At 43.3% G+C, this 19,914-nt stretch overlaps 1 protein-coding gene across 4 annotated transcripts in view; it reads left to right on the plus strand.

The window, feature by feature from the left end:
• PIK3CB (phosphatidylinositol-4,5-bisphosphate 3-kinase catalytic subunit beta) overlaps positions 1 to 19,914 on the plus strand; it is a 154,341-nt gene that overhangs the window by 19,803 nt on the left and 114,624 nt on the right. For 3 of the 4 annotated variants that reach the window (XR_013347118.1, XM_077826519.1, XM_077826520.1), the window contains one exon: positions 3,808 to 3,926. The exons of the other annotated variant lie outside the window; for it this stretch is intronic. The gene's annotated coding sequence lies outside the window, so the exon portion shown is untranslated. The remainder of the gene's footprint in view (positions 1 to 3,807; positions 3,927 to 19,914) is intronic. 4 annotated transcript variants of the gene reach the window in all.

A 19,914-nucleotide genomic window follows, 5' to 3' on the forward strand; every position in this document is an offset into this window, starting at 1 on the left:
ATTCACCATTTTCTAACATTAAAAAAAGTGAAATTTAACAATCTATATAAATGTGAGTTTAAACTAGATAATGGCTTAAATAAATGTGTATAGACGCACTCTCTCACTGGTTAGCAAAAGAAGGACCAAATTTAGTGAAAAGGCTATATTTAGTTGCAACTCATGTTTTTATGGTTACCAGCTGATGAGTCAACTTTTCTTTAGGAAAATAACTAAAGTACAAATGCAATGCAATCAAAATTGATGATTTAAATCAAGGTTTCTTTCCTATTGATTTAAATCATGATTAAAGTAAGTGATTTAAATTGCTTTGATTTAAATCAATCCACCCTGCTTATTTTCCTCTCCTAGGATGCTCCTGGATATCAGGATGGCAGTCGTCCTTACAACAGAGCATACCTGAAGTCTCTGCCTTTGTCTCACTACTTCTCTGGGATCGTGATAACCTTGGCTTCACCCACACAGCTCTCCACTCTTCAAAATGACAGGCAGGCAGAGAGAAACAGAAGAAGAGCAAAAAAAAGCTTATTAGATACCACATTCTTCTAGCCTTCCTCTGCTTATAGCTATCTCCACTCACACTGGAGTACTCAGTTACTTCCCCTTTACCCCCATTCTCCCCCTCTCACTGCCTCAGAAGTTGCTGAATAGAGTTGAAGTCTGCACTGGAGGTCAAGGGGAGGGGGAAGGCGGGAGATGACTAGACAGGCTGGAGGATAGGGGTCTGGAGGGCTGTGCTGGAGGTAGGGTCTTCAAAGCCAGAGTTGTGGTGGAGCTACAGGACCTCTGTGTACATATGGCTCTGGTCTCCTAATCAGGATTGTTGCAGAGATTATCTTTCTGTGAGCCCCTCTCTTTAGGTTTTATGGTGGGAGAGGATTATATGGCTTCATATTATCATACACTTTTTTTAAAAAAAAGTTGTTAAATGCAGATTAGTCACCTACTCAGAAAAGTGTTTCCTCAAATGTTCTCTTAATTTATTTAATTTAGCATGCTGGTGCAGTTATGCAGCCTGGTGTGTTGGGGTTGGAGCCAAGGCTCTGTCCAGATCACACAACATTCCACCCACCTACGGGAGGTGATGCTTCTTTACAGTCTTGTGTATCCATCTAGGGGAGGGTGGGAGGAAATGGAAAATTATAGTACAGTCATAGGAACCACAAGAAGGAAAATAGTAGGGGAAATCTGTTCACCATCTTAAATGTCTGTACACAAATACAGGGAATATAGAGAATAAAGGACTGGAAATATTAGTACGTAAACTAAATTATGACTTGATGGAATAAATCTCATGACTGGAATATTGGTGTAGTGGGGTGTATTGTTCAGGAAAGACAGGCAGGGGGTGAAAAAAGGTGTTACATTAAACATCAAGAATATGTGCATTTGTTCTGAGGTCTAGAAGGTGGTAAGAGACCAACCAGTTGAAAGTGTCTGGGTAAATGTAAATGTGGGGGGAGGGGAAGGGGAAAGAGAAACCGGGGTGATGTCATAGTAGACATCTGTTGTGGATCACCAAATCAAGAGAACACAAATATCCAAAACACAAGATCTGGTAGTAAAGGGGGATTTTAACTACCCAGACATGTATTAGTAAAGTAGTGCAGCAAACATACAAAATATCCAGTGACTTTCTAGAGTGTACTGGGGACAACTTCTTGTTTCAGAAGGTGGAGGAAGTAACCAGAGGGACAGCTATTTTAGACTTGATTCTGACTAACAGGGAGGAATTGGTAGTGAATCTGAAACCCAATGATAATTAGGGTGAAAGTGATCATGAAATGATAGATTTCATGATTCTAAGGAAAGGAAGGAGTGAAAGCTGCAGAATTAAGGAAAATGGAATAAAAAAACCACACTTCAACAAACTCTGAGAGCTGTTAGGTAAGGTCCCCATGGGGACGAAAATCTAAGGGGAAAAAAGAGTTTGGAGAGCTGGCATTTTCTCGTGATAATATTAAAGGCACAGCAGCAACCCATCCCCATACAAAGGAAAGACAGGCAGAATAGTAAGAGACCTATATGACTCCATAAAGAACTCTTTAATGATCTGAAAATCAAAATGGAATTGTACAAGAAGTAGAAATGTGGGCTAATTGCTAAGGATGAATGTAAAAGAATAGCACAAGCATATAGGGACAAAATCAGAAAGGCTAAGGTGCAAAATGAGTTGCACTTAGCCAGGGACATAAAGGGCAACAAGAAGAGTATATTGCAGTAAGAGAGAGACACAGGAAAGTGTACGTCCTCTACTTAGCATGGAGAAGAAGAGCTGATAATGGATGACACCAAAAAAGCTGAGGTGTTTAATGTGTATTTTGCTTCAGTCTTCACTAAAAAGGTTAATGGTGACCAGATGCTTAACACAATTAATATTAACAACGGGGGTGAAGGAACACAAGCTGGAATAGGGAAAGAACAGGTTAAAGAATATTCAGATAAGTTAGATGTATTCAGGTCAGCATGGCCTGATGAAATTAATCTTAGGGTATTTAAGGAACTAGCTGAAGCTACCTCAGAACCATTTGTGATTATCTTTGAGAGCTCATGGAGGAGGGGTGAGGTCCCAGAGAACTGGAAAAGACAAACATGATTCCTACACTGAAAAAGGAGAACAGTCAGCCTAATTTCGATATCTGAACAATACATGAACAAATTATTAAGAGTTAGCAAGCACCAAGAGGATATTAGAGTTTTAAGTAATAGCCAACATAAATTTGTCAAGAACAAATGATGTCAAACCAATCTAATTTCCTTTGACAGTTACTGACCCAGTGGATTTGTGGAAACAGTAAGATGCAGTGTGTCATGATTTTAGTAAGGCTTTTGACATGGTCCCACATGACATTTTCATAAACAAACTAGGGAAATGTGGTCTAGATGAAATTATTGTAAGGTGGGTAGGCAACTTGTTAAAAAGACACACTCAAAGAGTAGTTATCAATGGTTTGCTGTCAAACTGAGGATTTGACAGCAAACCATTGATAACTTGTGGGGTCCCGTGGGGTCTGTCCTGGTTCCTGTATTTGATCAGTGACTTGGATAATGGCATGAAACATATGCTTATAAAATCTGCAAATGGTACCAAACTGGGAGGGGTCATTTGCACTTTGGAGGAGTAGATTAGAATTCAAAAGGGCATTTGTTGATAAATTGGAGAATTGGTCTGAATTCAACAAGATGAAAATCAATAAAGAGAAGGCAAAACACTGCACTTAGGAAGGAAAAATCAAACACACAACTACAAAATTGGAAATAACTGGCTAGTCAGTAGTACTCCTGAACCTCCAGATCCTTATAGTGGATCACAAATTGAATGTGAGCCCACCCCAGGGCTGAAGCCCAAAGCCTGAGCCTCACTGCCTCTGGGAAGGTGGGAACTCATTGGCTGCCTGCTGCTCCCGCATTGTGCCCCAGGTGTCTCCAGAGGAGGGCAGGACCCAACTCTGCTGGTGGCCCCAGCAACCAACACCAAGGCTGTGCATCCAGGAGCAACAGGGAGAGGAAAGGGCTGCTACTTTGCCCCCTTTCCGCCAATCACAACCCAGGAGGCTGTGTCTGCAGGGCTTTGTGGCCTCATGCAGCTATGGTGGCCGCATTTGAGAAATGCTGTACTAGACTGTGTGACATTTATTTTCTTGTACAGTATGTGAAAAGAACAGAAATGTGCTGGTTAATCTGTGGCATTTTTTCATTGAGAATTTATGGAGCACATAAAATGACAAATAGTTTAGATTTTAATTTGTTTAATTACATTCTGTCAAGATTTACTCAGCTTTTTTTATTTTGGCTTTGGTTTTTAAGGTCACTTTTGGATCATCGCACAAAGTCTTCAGAGAAAACAGTAGTGATTACAAGGAAACTATGCTTAACAAAAATAAATTCATTGTCAAGTGACACTCAAACAGGAGCACATCTCTGAAGTAAGTATCACTGTGAAGTCTTTCTTTAATTTTGTTTGTTAGATTTTTTAAAAAAATCTTGTCTATGGCAGTTTAGTGTGTCATTAGTGTGGAGCGATGTTCTACAAAATACTATAGAGGTCAAATGATTTACATGTCAGAGTGCAAAAGCACCAGTGAAATCTTTTTATAAGATCATTGGAGAGGACATTGCTATCTCATTGGTAATTGCTGTCCTGTGGACTGAGATAGCTGCTGCTTCTGTCTAAGCTCCCAGGCATTCTTTGTGTGTATGGTAGTGGTCTAGAGAAGACATGATAGCTATATGCCTAAAACCTGTTGGTCATTTTAATAACTCTGCCTGCATCTGATATTGAATTTGAAGCTGTAATACTTACATCATAAACGACAGTTTTCCCTAATTATACATATGTTCCACTTCTTGGCAACATGGGAAATAAAATAGTATTAAAGAAAATTGGATAGTAAAGTATGAATTGTAAATCCTGGGTGGTTTGCTTATAGAACTGGCAACATACCAGCCTCTGCAGGCTCATTTAGAGATTCATTTTTTTACTTTTTGTTTTTCAAACCTGACCTGAGGTTCAGAAATATAATAGAACCCAAACTCATCCTGATATCCAGCTGTTTCTGGATTGTATATGGATATTTCAGAGCCATAGTCACCAGCATAGTCTAAGATAAAGTGACCCAATTTGTATTTATAGCTGTCATTTGTAACCACCCTGTTTGGTATTTCATTAAGTATTGTTCCATTTGAGAGACACTTTGGATTGCTGACACCTATGTATGGACCATTAATGCTTTCCATGCTTTGGTAACGATATTTCTTCTTCAAGTGCTTGCTCATATCAATTCCAGTCAGAGACAAGTTTGACCGCTTGGGCATCATTCTCAATGTCAACAAGTATAGAGTTTATTGGGGCTGTCCTGGATGTGAACCAAGTGAGAGCATTCCTCCCAGAGGCCCGATGTCTAACCCTTGCACACATAATGGCCGGTCTCTGTAGTTTTCCCACTACCACAGCGAGGCAGTGTCTCAAGCTGCTGGGTCACATGGCAGCCTGCACTTACATGGTGCAGCATGCCAGGTTGAGGCTCAGGCCCCTACAGGTGTTGCTGGTGTCCGTATATCGCCCGGGCCGCGACAGTCTGGACATGGTGCTCACCGTCCAGAGGCATACTCTCGATTCCCTGTGTTGGTGGCTGGATCCCCACATGGTGGGCGCCGGAGTCCCATTCCACCCTCCCCAGCCCACTCTGACCCTGGTAATGGATGCGTCTGTGCTGGGCTGGGGGGCGCATCTCGTAAGCCTGATGACTCAGGGTCTATGGCAGGTAGAGGAACTGGCCCTGCATATCAATATCAAAGAACTCAGGGCTATCTGCCTCGCGTGCCAAGCGTTCCTTCCCACTTGCAGGGCCATTGTGTAGCGGTGTTGTCCGTCAACACTGCTACACAACGGCCATGTTTTATTTAAACAAACAAGGTGGAGCCCGGTTGTCTCCTCTCTGTCAGGAAGCCCTTCTACCTGCTGGGTGTTCAGAAATGGCAGACCGCTTGAGCAGACGCTTCCTTATACGCAAATGGTCAATTCGTCCAGACATTATCCACTCCATTTTCCGCAGCTGGGGGTTTCTCTGAATCGATCTGTTCCCCATGCGGACCAACAGGAAGTGCCCAACCTTCTGCTCCTTCCGGTGTCACAGTCCGGGGTCGATCGCAGACGCCTTCCCGATTCCGTGGTCCGGTCAGTTACTATACACCTTCCTGCCATTTCCTCTGGTCCACAAGGTGCTTCTCAAGGTCCTCAGGGACAAGGCGGATGTCATACTGGTGGCCCCAGCTTGGGCTCACCAGGGCTGGTACCCCACTCTCTTGGTTCTGTCGATCTGGACCCTGGGCCCTGCTGCGTCTACCTCTCGCCCCCAACCTCATCTCACAGAATCACTGTCGTCTCCTTCACCCGGACCTTCAGTCTCTCCATCTCATGGTCTGGAGGATCCGTGGTTGAACCAGGCTGAGCTTGCCTGTTCGGACTTGGTGAGACAGGTGCTCCTGGAAAGCTGCAAACCTTCTACCAGTATTATGTACGAAGCAAAGTGGAAAAGGTTTTCCATTTGGTGTGCTCAACGGCAGGTGTTCCCACTCCAGGCTTCAATCCCGTGCATCCTGGACTATCTAGTGCACTTGAAAGACCCGCATCTGGCATTCAGCTCTCTTAAAGTCCACCTCACGGCTATCTTGGCATTGCCTGGTGTTCCGTGTTTGCACACCCCATCATGGGATGTTTCCTGAAAGGTCGGGAAAAGGGCTCATGGCTCCAGGTTTATGGTGTCCCCTACGAGGTACAGCAAACCATTCAGGACCTGCATTTTGAGGGTGAGACTCTCTTCTCAGAAGAAACTGACACAAGGATAAATAGTCTTAAAGACTCCAGAGCCACCCTCAGGTCCCTGGGCCTCTATATGCCCTCAATGCAGCAGAGACACTTCTATTCGCAGCCTCCTCAATGGTTTGGTCATCAGAACCGCCAAGATGGCTCCAGAAGGAGGAATCGGAACAGCAGGAGAAGGCCGTGTCAATCCTTTGGCCAGAGCTCGGGACAATCCAAGCCATCTTCAGGGGCCAAACCGGTCTTTTGAAGATGTGGTCAAGGATGGCGCACAAGAGCGAGATCTGGATCCACCCCGCCTTACCTTTTCACCCCGACTATCCCCTTTCTACTGTGCATGGTCCCGTATTGCTTCGGACTGCTGGGTGCTCCACACGGTAGAGAGGGGATACTCCATCCAATTCTGTGCCCTTCTGCTCTTCCACCTCCTTTCCCCATCCCTCTTCAGGGACCCCTCTCATGAGCATTCCTTATACAGGAGCTGCACTCGCTCCTATTGCTAGGGGCAGTGGAAGAAGTTCCTCAGGCGCTTCTATTCCCAGTATTTCCTAATACTGAAAGCCAAGGGCGGCCTTAGTCCCATCTTGGACCTGCGAGAACTCAACAAGTTCGTGAAGAAACTCAAGTTGCGCATGGTCTGTTTGGCCTCCATCATCCCCTCGCTGGATCCAGCAGACTGGTATGCTGCCCTCGACTTGAAGGACACGTATTTTCATATCGCAGTTACTCAGCCCCACAGAAAGTACCTCAGGTTTGTGGTGACTAATACCCACTATCAATTCACAGTCCTTCCATTTGGCCTGTTAGCAGCATCTCGAGTCTTCACCAAGTGTATGGCAGTTGTCACGGTGTTCCTGCGCAGGCACCAGGTACAGGCGTTTCTGTGCTTTGACGGCTGGCTGATCAAGGGCCATTCCAGTACCCAAGTGGAAGTTCAGGTCAGATTCATCAGAGCCACCTTTGACAACCTGGGTCTCCTTCTAAACGAAGCAAAATGGACTCTGTCCCCTGTCCAGAGGGTAGAGTTTATAGGGGCAGTACTGGACTCGACCCAAGCCAGGGCCATTCCTGCCGGAAGTAAGATTTAAGGCCCCAACAGATATCATTTGAGGCATCAGGCAGTTTCCCACCCCCACAGCAAGGAACTGCCTGAAGCTTCTCGGTCACATGGCTGCCTGTACCTATGTAGTGTAGCATGCCAGACTTCAGGCTTTGATCTCTTCAGTCGTGGCTCACGTCAGTGTATTGCCCAGCCTGGGACAGCTTGGACAGGATCGTGACCCCGCCTCTTCCGGTCCTTAACTCCCTCCTGTGGTGGCTTGACCCTCAGGAGGTGTACTCAGGGGTCTCCTTCACTAGTCCGCAGCCGTCTCTCTCGCTAGCGATGGATGCATCAGACTTGGGCTGGGGAGCTCATCTGGGAGACCACAGGACCCAAGGTCTCTGGTCTCACGCAGACCTGGCTCTCCACATCAAAGTCAGAGAGCAGTGCGCCGAGCATTCCAGACCTTCCGTGCACACTTAACGAGACATTGTGTATCTGTTATGATGGACAATATAATAGCAGTGTTCTATATCAGCGAATGGGGGCGCAGGCTCCTCTCCCCTGTGCCAAGAAGCCCTCGTGCTGTGGGACTTCTGTGCGGAACATTCAATACACTTGCAATATCTCCCCGGGGTACAGAATGAGCTGGCAGACAACCTCAGCGAGTCATTTCACATCCACGATTAGTCCCTTCGCCTGGACGTCACGTTTTCAATCTTCCAGAGGTGGGGCTTTCTCCAGATAGACCTATTTACCATGCAACATAACAGGAAATGCCAGCAGTTCTGCTCCTTCCAGAATCACAACCCGGGCTCCAGAGCAGACGTGTTCCTCCTTCCACGGGGAGGCCATCTCCTTTCCACCCGTACCGCTCATTCACAAGATACTCCTCAAGATCTGGAGGGAATGAGCTCAGGTCATATTGATAGCACCAGCCTGGCCCTGTCAGCACTGGTACACATCTCTCCTAGTCATGTCTCTGGAAGCCCCGGTCACTCTTCCACTCTTCCAGGACCTTCTGATGCAAGATCATGGTCATCTTCAACATCCGAACTGTGTCTCACTTCACCTCATGGTGTGGAAGCTCCGTGGTTGAACCCAGTGGAGCGTTCCTGTTCAAACCAGGTTAGACTAGTCCTTGGCAGCAGGAAACCTCTACTAGAGCCACCTACCTTGCCAAGTGGAAGAGATTTTCAATGTGGTCGGCGCAGCGCCTTTCATTCCCAACACTAGCCTCAGTGCTGCTCATTCTGGACTACCTCTTCCATCTGAAGCAGCAGGGGCTTTTGTTTTCTTCAATAAGAGCAGACTGAGCCGCCATATTGGCCTTTCATCCGGGCACAGGGGGGCCGCTTAATGTTTGCTAACTCTATGGTCAGCCGATTTTTAAAAGGACTCGACAGACTGTACCCTCATATCCGTCAGCCTGTCCCCACTTTGGACCTCACCCTGGTCCTCTAGGCTCATAGGACCACCCTTTGAACCGTTGGTGACATGCTCCGTGCTCTACCTGTCTTACAAGGTGGCGTTCATGGTAGCGATAACCTCGGCCAGGAGGGTGTCTGAGCTCAAGGCTCTAACATCAAAGCCTCCTTACACGTGTTCTATAAGGACAGGGTTTCCTCCTGAAGGTTGTGTCACAGTTCATATCGACGAGGACATCTTTCTCCTGGTATTCTACCCTAAGCTGCACTCGACCGGCAGGGAGCAGAGACTTCACTCACTGGATGTCCGCAGGGCACTAGCCTTTTACATTGAGAGAATGAAGCCATTTAGAAAATTGGTCCAGTTATTCGTGCAGTGGTGGACAGAATGAAAGGTCTGCCTGTGTTGTCACAATGCATTTCATCATGGATCATGTCCTGCATTCATGAGCCCTACATCCTAGCAGGGGTTCCGACACCCCCAGTCACTGCGCTCTCTACCAGGGCCCAGGCTTCAGTAACAGCATTCCTGGAGCAGGTCCCCACTGTGGATGGAGGACCACATCATACTTTCATCACGCACTATGGTATTACCCAGTAGGCCAGAGACGCTACAGCCTTCAGACGAGCAGTGCTCCAATCAGTAGAAGACTCCAACCCTGCTTCCTGAATTTAGTCTTGTGGGTCACCTGACTGGAATTGACATGAACAAGCACTTGAAGAAAAAAGTTACTCACCTTCTCATAACTGTTGTTCTTTGAGGTGTGTTGTTCATGTCCATTCCAATACCCATCCTCCTACCCCTCTGTTGGAGTAGCCAGCAAGAAGGAACTGAAGCGGTGGCGGGTCGACTGGGGTCTATATTGAGCACCATGATGGTGCGACTCCAGGGGGCATCTAGGCCGACCTGACAGATGCTGCTAGGGAAAAATCTTCTGGCTACTGTATATGTGCACACGAACACACCTGATTGGAATGGACATGAACAACACATCTCGAAGAACAACAGATATGAGAAGGTAAGTAACCATTTTATATGGTCTCGCATGACCTTCTTATAAACAAACTAGGGAAATACATCCTAGATGGGGCTACTATAAGGTGTGTGCATAACTACTTCTGGTAATAGTTTTCCAAACAGTTATCGGTGGTTCACAGTCAAGCTGGAAGGACATATCAAGTGGGGTCCTGCAGGGATCAGTTCTTGGTCCGGTTCTGTTCAATATCTTCATCAGTGATTTTAGATAATGGCATAGAGAGTACAGATATAAAGTTTGTAGATGATACCAAGCTGTGAGGGATTGAAAGTGCTTTGGAGGATAGGATTAAAATTCAAAATGGTCTGGACAAACAGGAGAAATGGTCTGAAGCAAATAAGGACAAATGCAAAGTACTACACCTAGGAAGGAACAATCAATTGCATACGTACAAAAGGGGAAATGACTGCCTAGAATGGAGTACTGCAGAAAGGGATCTGGATCACAAGCTAAATATGAATCAGTAATGTAACACCGTTGCAAAAAAAGCAAACATCATTCTGGAATTCATTAGCAGGTGTGTTGTAAACAAGACACGAAGTAATTCTGCTCTACTCTGTGCTGATTAGGCCTGGGTCCAGTTATGCGCGCCACATATCAGGAAAGAAGTGAACAAATTGAAGAAAGTCCAGAGGAGAGGGAAAAAAATCATTAAAGAGTTAGAAAATACGACCTATGAAGGAAGATTGAAAAAATTGGGTTTGTTTAGTCTGGAGAAGTGAAGACTAGTACGGAGGGGAAGGACACACAACCATTTTCAAGTACTGAAAAGGTTCTTATAAGGAAGAGGGAGAAAAATTGTTCTTGTTAACCTCTGAGGGTGGGACAAGAAGCAATGGGTTTAAATTGCAACAAAGGTGATTTTTAGGTTGACATTAGGGAAAACTTTCTGTTAGGGTAGTTAAGCACTGGAATAAATTGCCTAGGGAGGTTGTGGAATCTCTGTAATTGGAGATTTTTAAGAGCAGGTTAGACAAACACCTGTCAGAGATGGTCTAGATAATACTTAGTCTTGCCTTGAGTGCAGGGAACTGTGTTAGAAGACCTCTCAAGGTCCCTTCTAATCCTACGATTCTGTGATTTAGCATCTGTATGTAACTTGCATGTTGTGGTGATGAAGGAAGAATAGTTAAAACCAGAAGAACAAAGGTTATTTTTACTTTATGCATTGGTTTTCCAGGTCAGTCTAGTATGTCCTAGAAAGGTCATGGCCAAAAATAACATGAAAGGACCTTGTGGTCTTCAAATGCATTACATTTTTATAACAAACTCCAAAAGGAATTAATGCAAAATTCGTACATATGAAATAGAATTCCATTTGTAATGCTTGTTCTTTAACAGACTTTCAGCACAATGATTTTTAGTGGGGACCATTTTTATTCTAAAATATTGCCAGCTTTGGAAAAAAAAAGTTTGTCTGATTATACTCCACAGACACTTCTCATGTGTTACAGCAGCTCCAAACAAAGGAATAAAAATTAAAGTAACCCCACACATTGAAACAATGATGAGCTGCCAATTGTATTCACTATTAGTAGGGAAGAAGAGATCAAGTGTTTCTATCGAAAGCCCAGAAGGACCTTGTGACGGGTTGGATGACAGAAAACCCCTTGGGAGCTACCAACAGATGTGCTGGAACTATCTCTAAGCCTGTTTTTTCCTTGGCAGCTTGGGAATTCAGAACCCTGCCTGGGTGTGCCAGACACGCTAGCCTGCTACAAACACAGACCCGGGTCTAAACCACGTCCCACACAAGCTGCAGGCTTAACTGAAAACAGCTTAAGAAGTGTTCCTGTCTCCAACACTGAGCTGCCCAGCTCCTAGTGGGATCCAAACCCCAAATAAATCCATTTTACCCTGTATAAAGATTATACAGGGTAAATGCATAAATTGTTCGCCCTCTATAACACTGATAGAGAGAGATGCACAGCTGTTCCCCCCCCCCCCCCAAGGTATTAATGCATACTCTGGGTTAATTAATAAGTAAAAAGTGATTTTATTAAATACAAAAAGTAGGATTTAAGTGGTTCCAAATAATAACACACAGAACAAAGTGAATTACCAAGCAAAATAAAATAAAACACGGAAGTCTAAGCCTGATAAGTAAGAAAGTGATTATAGATGAAATCTCACCCTCAGAAATATTCCAATAAGTTTCTTTTACAGACTAGCCTCCTTTTTGTCTGGGTCCAGCAATCACTGACACCCCTGTGGTTACTGCCCTTTGTTCCAGTTTCTTTCAGGTATCTTTTGGGGTGGAGAGGTTATCTTTTGTGCCAGTTTAAGACAGAATGGAGGGGTCTCCCAGGGGCTTAAATGGACTTTCTCTTGTGGGTGGAGACCCCCTCCTCTCTCCTATCCAAAATCCAGCTCCAAGATGGAGATTTGGAGTCACATGGGCAAGTCACATGTCCGTGCATGACTGAGTTCCTTACCAGCCAGGCCGCATTCCCGGGAACGGTCAGATGTGGATTGGCATCTCCAAGTTCATTGTTAGCTTAAGTGTTTCTTGATTGGGCACTTACTGTCATGGCCAAAAATAGTCTTTTCTCAGAAAGCTGACCAACTGCTTCACTGAGGCTACTTAAAATTAAGCAAGTACATAGCCAATATTCCTAACTTTTAATACAAAAGTGATACATTCATACAAATAAGATGAATATATCCAGTAGATCATAACCTTTGCAGAGATGTTACATGACATATCTAGCATAAAACATATTCCAGTTATGTCATATTTACTTTCATAAGCATATTTCCATAAAGCATTATGGGGTGCAACGTCACAGACCTGTGAACTGGTATTTTTCATAACTAAGGAAAGCAAATATTCCCTTCTTGACTGCAGTAGGTTAGTTAATACTGAACATTTAAGTGTCTTCATTTAAGCAGTACTGAAACTCTTACTGCAAACCCGAATGCAAGCCCCTTGTTTTGAGGGGCTGCCTAAATTCTTAAAAAATACTGCAGGTTAAAATACTTCATAAAAATGGTCAAATCCTTCAGATTAAATATCCATATCGTTATCTCTTCATTTCAATGTTTTGTCAATACTTGGCATAAAATCAAGAGGTTATCAAATACTTTGAAATTTAAACAGAACTCAATCAGAATGTTTGAAAGTTTCAAACAGCACTCTACAATAAATCCTCTATGTAGCGTGTGCATTATTCCTGTTTGTATTACAGTATGCCTAGTGGCCCCAGTGGAGATAGAAACACATTCTGAGAACAGCGGTAAGAAAGTTCAGATGGAGTTCGTGTACAGCAGCTGCGTCGCTGACCCCTTTTTAATCCCCCTTGCTTCTTGACCAATCAAAACTGATTTTTACTGTAGTGGAGTGAGAAAAGTCAGCTGTATAGTGAGGGGAGTCACTATAGTCAGTGTGGGGGAGTGCTATCACATACATGCCTCAACTTCTCCGTGAACCCCATGACCAAATCCTTTTGTACACCAATGGTGCATACCCTCCCCCCATCAGAGCCCAGCCATGGCCCCCACACCCCAGACACCTGTCTCCCTTCCTCCCCCACAGAGCCTAGGGATCCAGAGGGAGAAACAGCCGGATGCTTAGTCCCAACCTTGCATGGAGTTTCCTGCTCGCTGCTGCCTCCTTCCCTTAGGGTGTGCTGGGAACTGCAGCTGCTAGGAACCCTCTAGCTCCCTCCACCTCCCACTGGCAGTGTCTTCTATGTGTGAGCTGGGCTCTTCCAGGTTCGGCAGCCGCTAGTGGTGGCCAGCAGCACTGTAGTCCATTTCTGTGGGGGAAAGGAAATTCTGCGCACACAGCGTTAATTTCTGCACAATTCTGCATTGCACAGTGACACAGAATTCCCCCAGGAGTAATGCTAATTAAATTCAAGACAGACTTTTCAAACTGGGGTGCCTAAAATTAAGCTTGTAACTTTAGTAACAGAGGCCTGATTTTTTTTTTTATCACTTGTTTTGAGAACCTACAAATGTACTTGGAGTCATTGGGAGGTTTAACTACCCAGTGATAACTGTTTTTATTTAACTATATAAATATGGAAGTAGAAGCTCAGCTGTAGGTACTCACATTTGAAAATCTTGTCCTCAACTTTTGTTGTTTAATGCAGATTAAAATATGAGGGAGGTGGTAGAATAATGTTAAAATGAAATAAGGCTACAAAAATTAACTGAACAAAACAATATAAAAAGCCCAACAATTCTTAATTTTTGATGCTGGAAATGCTTACTTGTATATTTAGTTTAAAAAGAAAAGGAAGAAATCTATCTTGATTGCTTAAATTCATACACATCTTTTTCATATCAGTCTAAATATTACCAAACAATTAAAGCAATAAGCTTAAAATATATGCCATATTATGTATCTACATTTTTCTCAGAAAGGTAAATGCTGTTTATTTTTTTAAAATTGAATTTCATCAACAGTCCTCACTAAAAGGGGCTATCTAGTCTCTTATTGCATATAGTCAGTTCATGCCAGTTTAAACAGACTCCTGGGAAATAGATGCAATATTTTTAGTAATTTATGATTTAGAAAAACCTCTTCATGGCAACGTTTTAGATGTTTTGAATTTTATAAGCTTTGCCATAATTTTGGAATGCCAGTTGTGTATGAAAGTACTCGGATGAAAATATCTTCTGGCTTCACTGACTTCAGTGTTTTTAATCATGCTATTTGTATTTTTTTTTTTAATTGTTGAACCATTTAAGTTGAAATTGACCTGTACAGCTGCAGATGGCCAAAATGTAGCAAGGCCGCAGTGCTTCCACTCTGTTCAGGAAATGCAATTGACCCAAGAAAAATCCACAGACTTGCAGTGTGAATTTGGGCTAAGCACTTAATCTGTCTGTACCTTAGTTCTTATTTGTAAAATGGAAATACTAATGCTTTTTCTTCCATCATTTGTCTCGTATAGACTGAGATCTTGGGGCTAGGGACTTCTCTTACACTGACTTTCAGTTTTAAGTGAAGAAAAGTTTTCAGTTCCATATATCACCCAATGTGTGCATCAGTTCCCTTGGACACATCCCATTCACAAGCTCTGCATGAGGGATGTGAATTTCTCCCTTGAGTAAGGAAGAAGGGTTTTTTGTTGACGTTTTATTTTGAAAATGTCATAAAGTATAACAAACCACACTTCATATTCTAACTTGCTTATCCAGCTTTGTCACCAGATACCCTTCTCTCCTTCATTCTCAAATGTTTCCTTTCATGGTTCTTTATTGATTTTTAGAGTATTGAATGTTTACGTATTTAGAAAAATGATTACAAAGATGATGTTGTCAATGCCTGGTGTTCTTGTCCTTAGACCTATGTGTTACGCTGCTGCTGTTTCCTAGTATATTACTGTGGTTAGATTGTCCTGTAGTCTGCCAGGGACAGTGAGATATTGTTGTGGCCTTTTCTAACTGTTTTCAGTGCTGCAAGAGTCTTACTCAGTCTCTTGACTGCCACATGACAGAAAAAGTAGTAAATAAAGACTGTATTGATGGCAATGGTGTTCATCTTGACATGTGGCGTTTAACGGTTGCAACAAGTTATTACAACACACAAAGTTAAATATTGGGCAAGTAGAACTTTAAATTGACAAAGTTAACAGGAGCAAATTTAGTTTTTTCATGTTATTACCTTCTACTTAAAACTTCATATTAGTTTTCAGCGAAAACTAGAATAGAAAAGGCTTTTCTGTATTTAAAAGTTTTACTCAGTTGATCAAATACAAATCACTTAAGCTAGTCCCTTGTAGATATTTAAATTGTGGCTTTCTATTTGAAAGAGGCAGCTTAAAATAAACTGATTTAATATTTATTATTTGTATTACTGTAGTATCTAGGAGCCCTAGTCATGGACCAAGACTCCATTATGCTAGGTGCTGTACAAACACAGAACAAAAAGACAGTTCCTGCATGATGGAGCACTACCTTTTCTTAGTGCATATCTGAACATTTTATGCCAGTTTTCAGTATATCAGTTTGAGGTCAAGTATTGGTATTTCATTTTAAAGGAATTCTGACCACGTCTTGGCTGGTGATGGGGTACACAATATGCTTTCAGATGTACAAATTACTACTGATTTCTAAAGTATATGAAGAATTCATATAGGATTAGATTGTATTCTTGCCTTATGAGACTGTTCAGGAGAGTAAGTGCTACTGGACATAAGTAAGGGTGTCATAATCAGGCCTTCAGTATTTTACGTTACATTGCTGATACATTTGTTTTTTCTTTCCAGCGCCCCACACTCTTTCATTCTGTTCTGGTGAATAATTTGTAATTCTTCATGTTAGCAGATGAGGTACTGCTTTATGGTTTTGTTTTGTTAATTTTAAAATAATGGAACGCCACACTCTGTCAGGTCCCTATTTAAACATTTAATCTCTGGAGTATGGAGTTCAGGAGAAAAGGAAAATTGCCAACCTAAACATACAAGACAAGATCCAACATGTTTATTTTAAAAGGACTGAGCTAACTTGGATTAATTTTGGATGTCAATAACTTGATGATATATGCCACATATGATTTAAAATGGATGCTGATGGAGGTGCAAGATGTTTCTCATAGACTATAGTCTTCTGCTGATAATTACTTTTAAAGAAAGTATGTAGGATTGTCAGACTACTGAAAGGGAAAGTGTTAATAAAAGTTATAAATTAAATTCTTTAACTCATTTCTGTCTCTCTCACTCTCATCCGTCTCTCACACTCTCATCCCTACAGGCCAACAAAGTTCTTGTCCCCAGAATAGCTATCCAGTATTTGTATTTAAACTGGATGAATGGCAACACTTTCTGAATTCAATTTTCAAACATAATGTAAACAATATATAGACATTACTCTGAGACAACGCATCTCTGAACTTAAGGATGTGCTGGAATTGGAATTTTTAAATGATTTTTAGCGTAGTAATATGATGCTTCTTATTAAACGTGTAAGAATCATACCCTGATTTATAATAAATTCAGAGTTCAGCTTTTAGCCTCAGAGTACCATACAGTCCAATATAATTCAGGATGAAGTTGTTGTTCTGGAAGCCGTTAGCGTTCTAATATTTAGGATTAGTTAACATTGATATTTTCCAAGGAAATTTTTCTCTTAATGCATCATAAAAAGGTGTCTTCCATGTGCTAAGGTTAGTGAGAACAATAATTTTGTGTACATTTACCATGATATTTTGATGTACATAATGTTGCTACATCACAAAGCTCACTGAGATTGGCTATATACAAGATAGAAGACTTGCATTTCTCCTTTGCAATATTGGACCTGCTTCCTGCAAAGACTTAAACACTTTATCCCAGGAGTAACCCTGCTGACCTCAATAAGACTCTTTTTAAAATATTTTTAGTAATTAAAGTTAAGCATGTGTATAATTTTTGCAGAATTGAGATCTTGAATTGAATTGCTTTATTTTCATTGTGCCATTCCTTAGGGGGTAAATTTTTCTGGTTGTAGCTAAACCCAGCTGTTATCCAAAATTTTCATAACACAACTTGAAAGCTTTGCAGTTATTCATTCATTGACATAAAATTTTATTACTTTTTTAAAAATTTGTTTAACCTTATCTGCGTTTTAGACTCTGGTCTTGTTCTATGGCACATGTGCAGAAGTAGAATTCTTAACTTTCTTAATGAAAATAAATGCAGCCTTCCTTCCCTTTTGGAGTTTTTAAAAACAAAAGTTTTTTCCCCCTGAAAAAGCTCTAAAGCAGGGGTCGGCAACCTATGGCACGTGTGCCAAAGACGACACATGAGCCAATTTTTAATGGCACGCCGCCGTCTGCCTACCCTGGTAGAAAGCAGCGTGCCATTTAAAATCCTGCCCTGCCCGGCCTGCTCTTCTCCGCCCCCTGCCCACCGCTCTCTCCTTGCGGGCAGGCAAGCTTCCCACTTCCCCCCCATCTCTTCCCCCAGCGTGCTGGGTTCCTGCCCCTCTCCCTCCCTGCGGCTGATCAGCTGAAGGCCCTTGCTACGGAGGGGAGAAGGAAAAGCGGAGCTGCAGCGCACTCTCTGCTCCGGGGACCTTGGGGAAGGGGGTGGCATCGGCATATCCCCTCCAGCCCCCTGCCATGAGCCGCTCAGGGCAGGGGGCTGGGAGCACCCCCATGCCACTGCCCTGACCCCTGCAACCCCCCACACACCCCAGCCCTCTGCCCTGCACCCCCTCACACACTCCAGCCCTGTGCCCTGCCCCCTGAACCTTCCCACAACCCAGCCCTGACTCCGGCACCCCCCACACATACCCAGCCCCCCCACACCCCATGCCCTGACTCTTGCACCCCCTGCATCCCCACCCCCACCACCAAACGGGAGCTCTTGCACACACTCCCACCTGCATCCCTCGCACCAAATGGGAACTGCCCAGATGACCCCCAGCCCTGTTCTCAGCGCACTCCCACCCTCATCTCAGTGTAGAGAGAGGAAGAGAATGGCTAGAACCAGGGAGAAGGTAGGTACCTACTCTATGTGGATAGGGCCGGGACCCCAGACCAGCAGCGGTCTGAGCAGGGCCGTCAGCTGGGACCCTGGCTGGCAGGAGCCCACGGACAGAACCCCAGACTGGCAGCGGGCTGGTCAGCCCACTGCTGATGTGGGGTCCTGGCCCCGCTCAGCCCACTGCCGGTCTGGGGTTCTGGCTGCCGGCCCCTTGCCAGCCGGGGTCCTGGCCTCAGGCCCTGCTTAGCCCACTGCTGCCCTAGGTGAATGGAACCCCAAGCCGGTGGCGGGCTGAGCAGGTCGGCGGTGTAAGATCAGAATTTTAATTTAATTTTAAATGAAGCTTCTTAAACATTTTGAAAACCTTGTTTACATACGACAACAGTTTAGTTATATAATATATAGACGTATAGAGAGAGACCTTCTAAAAAATGTTAAAATGTATTATTGGCACTCGAAACCTTAAATTAAAGTGAATAAATGAAGACTCAGCACACCACTTCTAAAAGGTTGCCGACCCCTGCTGTAAAGATTTAAAAAAAAATTATACCTGTGTTTTCGGCAAAGACGGCAAAGATTACTGTTTTCATAAGGAAATGTAAGTAATTACCTTGGGGAAAGATCATATATTTTGTCAATTTTTACTTTTGTGAATCAAGTTTTAACTTCAGTTTTAAAACTGTCTACAATTATCTTTGATAGAAAGCTGTTTAAATATTGGAAACCAATTAAACACAATCATACTGTACTAAAAGCATGTTTTTAGTATATTATGGTGCTGTATAGCATTTAGCTTACTAGATGGTTTCATAAAGATAAGACACTGCATTTGATGTTGATTAGGATAATATAAAAACAACCATATGTTTTGTGAGGTTCACTTTTTGGTGGCTGTATAAATAATGGAAGATGAAATGGCTTAAACAAAAAGTAGACTCCAGTCTTTGCTTCTTTTTTCCATGGTCAGTGCCCTAATTTGTTCCAGAATTAACTTTTTGAGTATGCTCTCTCCAGCCAAAAACAGAGGTATTCCTTCCTTTACCAATGTTGGCAACTGAAATATTGCTGAGGGAAACAGTGGAAGGGGTGATAAATGGCAGGCTGGGCTAGATTACTTTGACATATACAAACACACTGAGAGAGCTGAAAGGGGATACAGATTCAGCACCCAGGATCTGCAGGCTGCTCTAAAAGGAAGTTTTGTACCACGCTGTCCTAAACCATTTTTGGACTTTGCTGCTGCATCAGTTTTTCTCCTTCTGCAGCCAAACAAAACCACCACTTTTGGTACTTTGTAATTGCTCTCTACTCCTGGGGACTGGTTTACTATCAAAACAGATGAATTTTAAACCTAGAAATTTTCAGCCTCCTACAGGTTCACCAATTCATTACTCCCATCTTAAACATTTTTTGTTCCTGTCCCTCCCTGCAGGTAGCTCCTGACAAGCATTTCCTGTGGACAGCCTCTCCCCTGGTCCCCTCCATGACCCTCGATTCCTTGCTGGACTATCTGCTTGTCCCTAACAGAATTCAGGTTGCCTTTTATATATTCCCAAAAGGCCTGGTTAGTGAGCCACAGATTCCCATTGTGTTACCCCTGGATTAATTTCCTTCACCTGGGGAAGCTGGCTACACCTGGCACAGATGTGAGGCTGAGCCGCATACA

The sequence above is a fragment of the Eretmochelys imbricata genome, chromosome 9 (genome assembly GCF_965152235.1).
Source record: "Eretmochelys imbricata isolate rEreImb1 chromosome 9, rEreImb1.hap1, whole genome shotgun sequence".
In the NCBI taxonomy this organism is placed as follows: domain Eukaryota; kingdom Metazoa; phylum Chordata; order Testudines; family Cheloniidae; genus Eretmochelys; species Eretmochelys imbricata.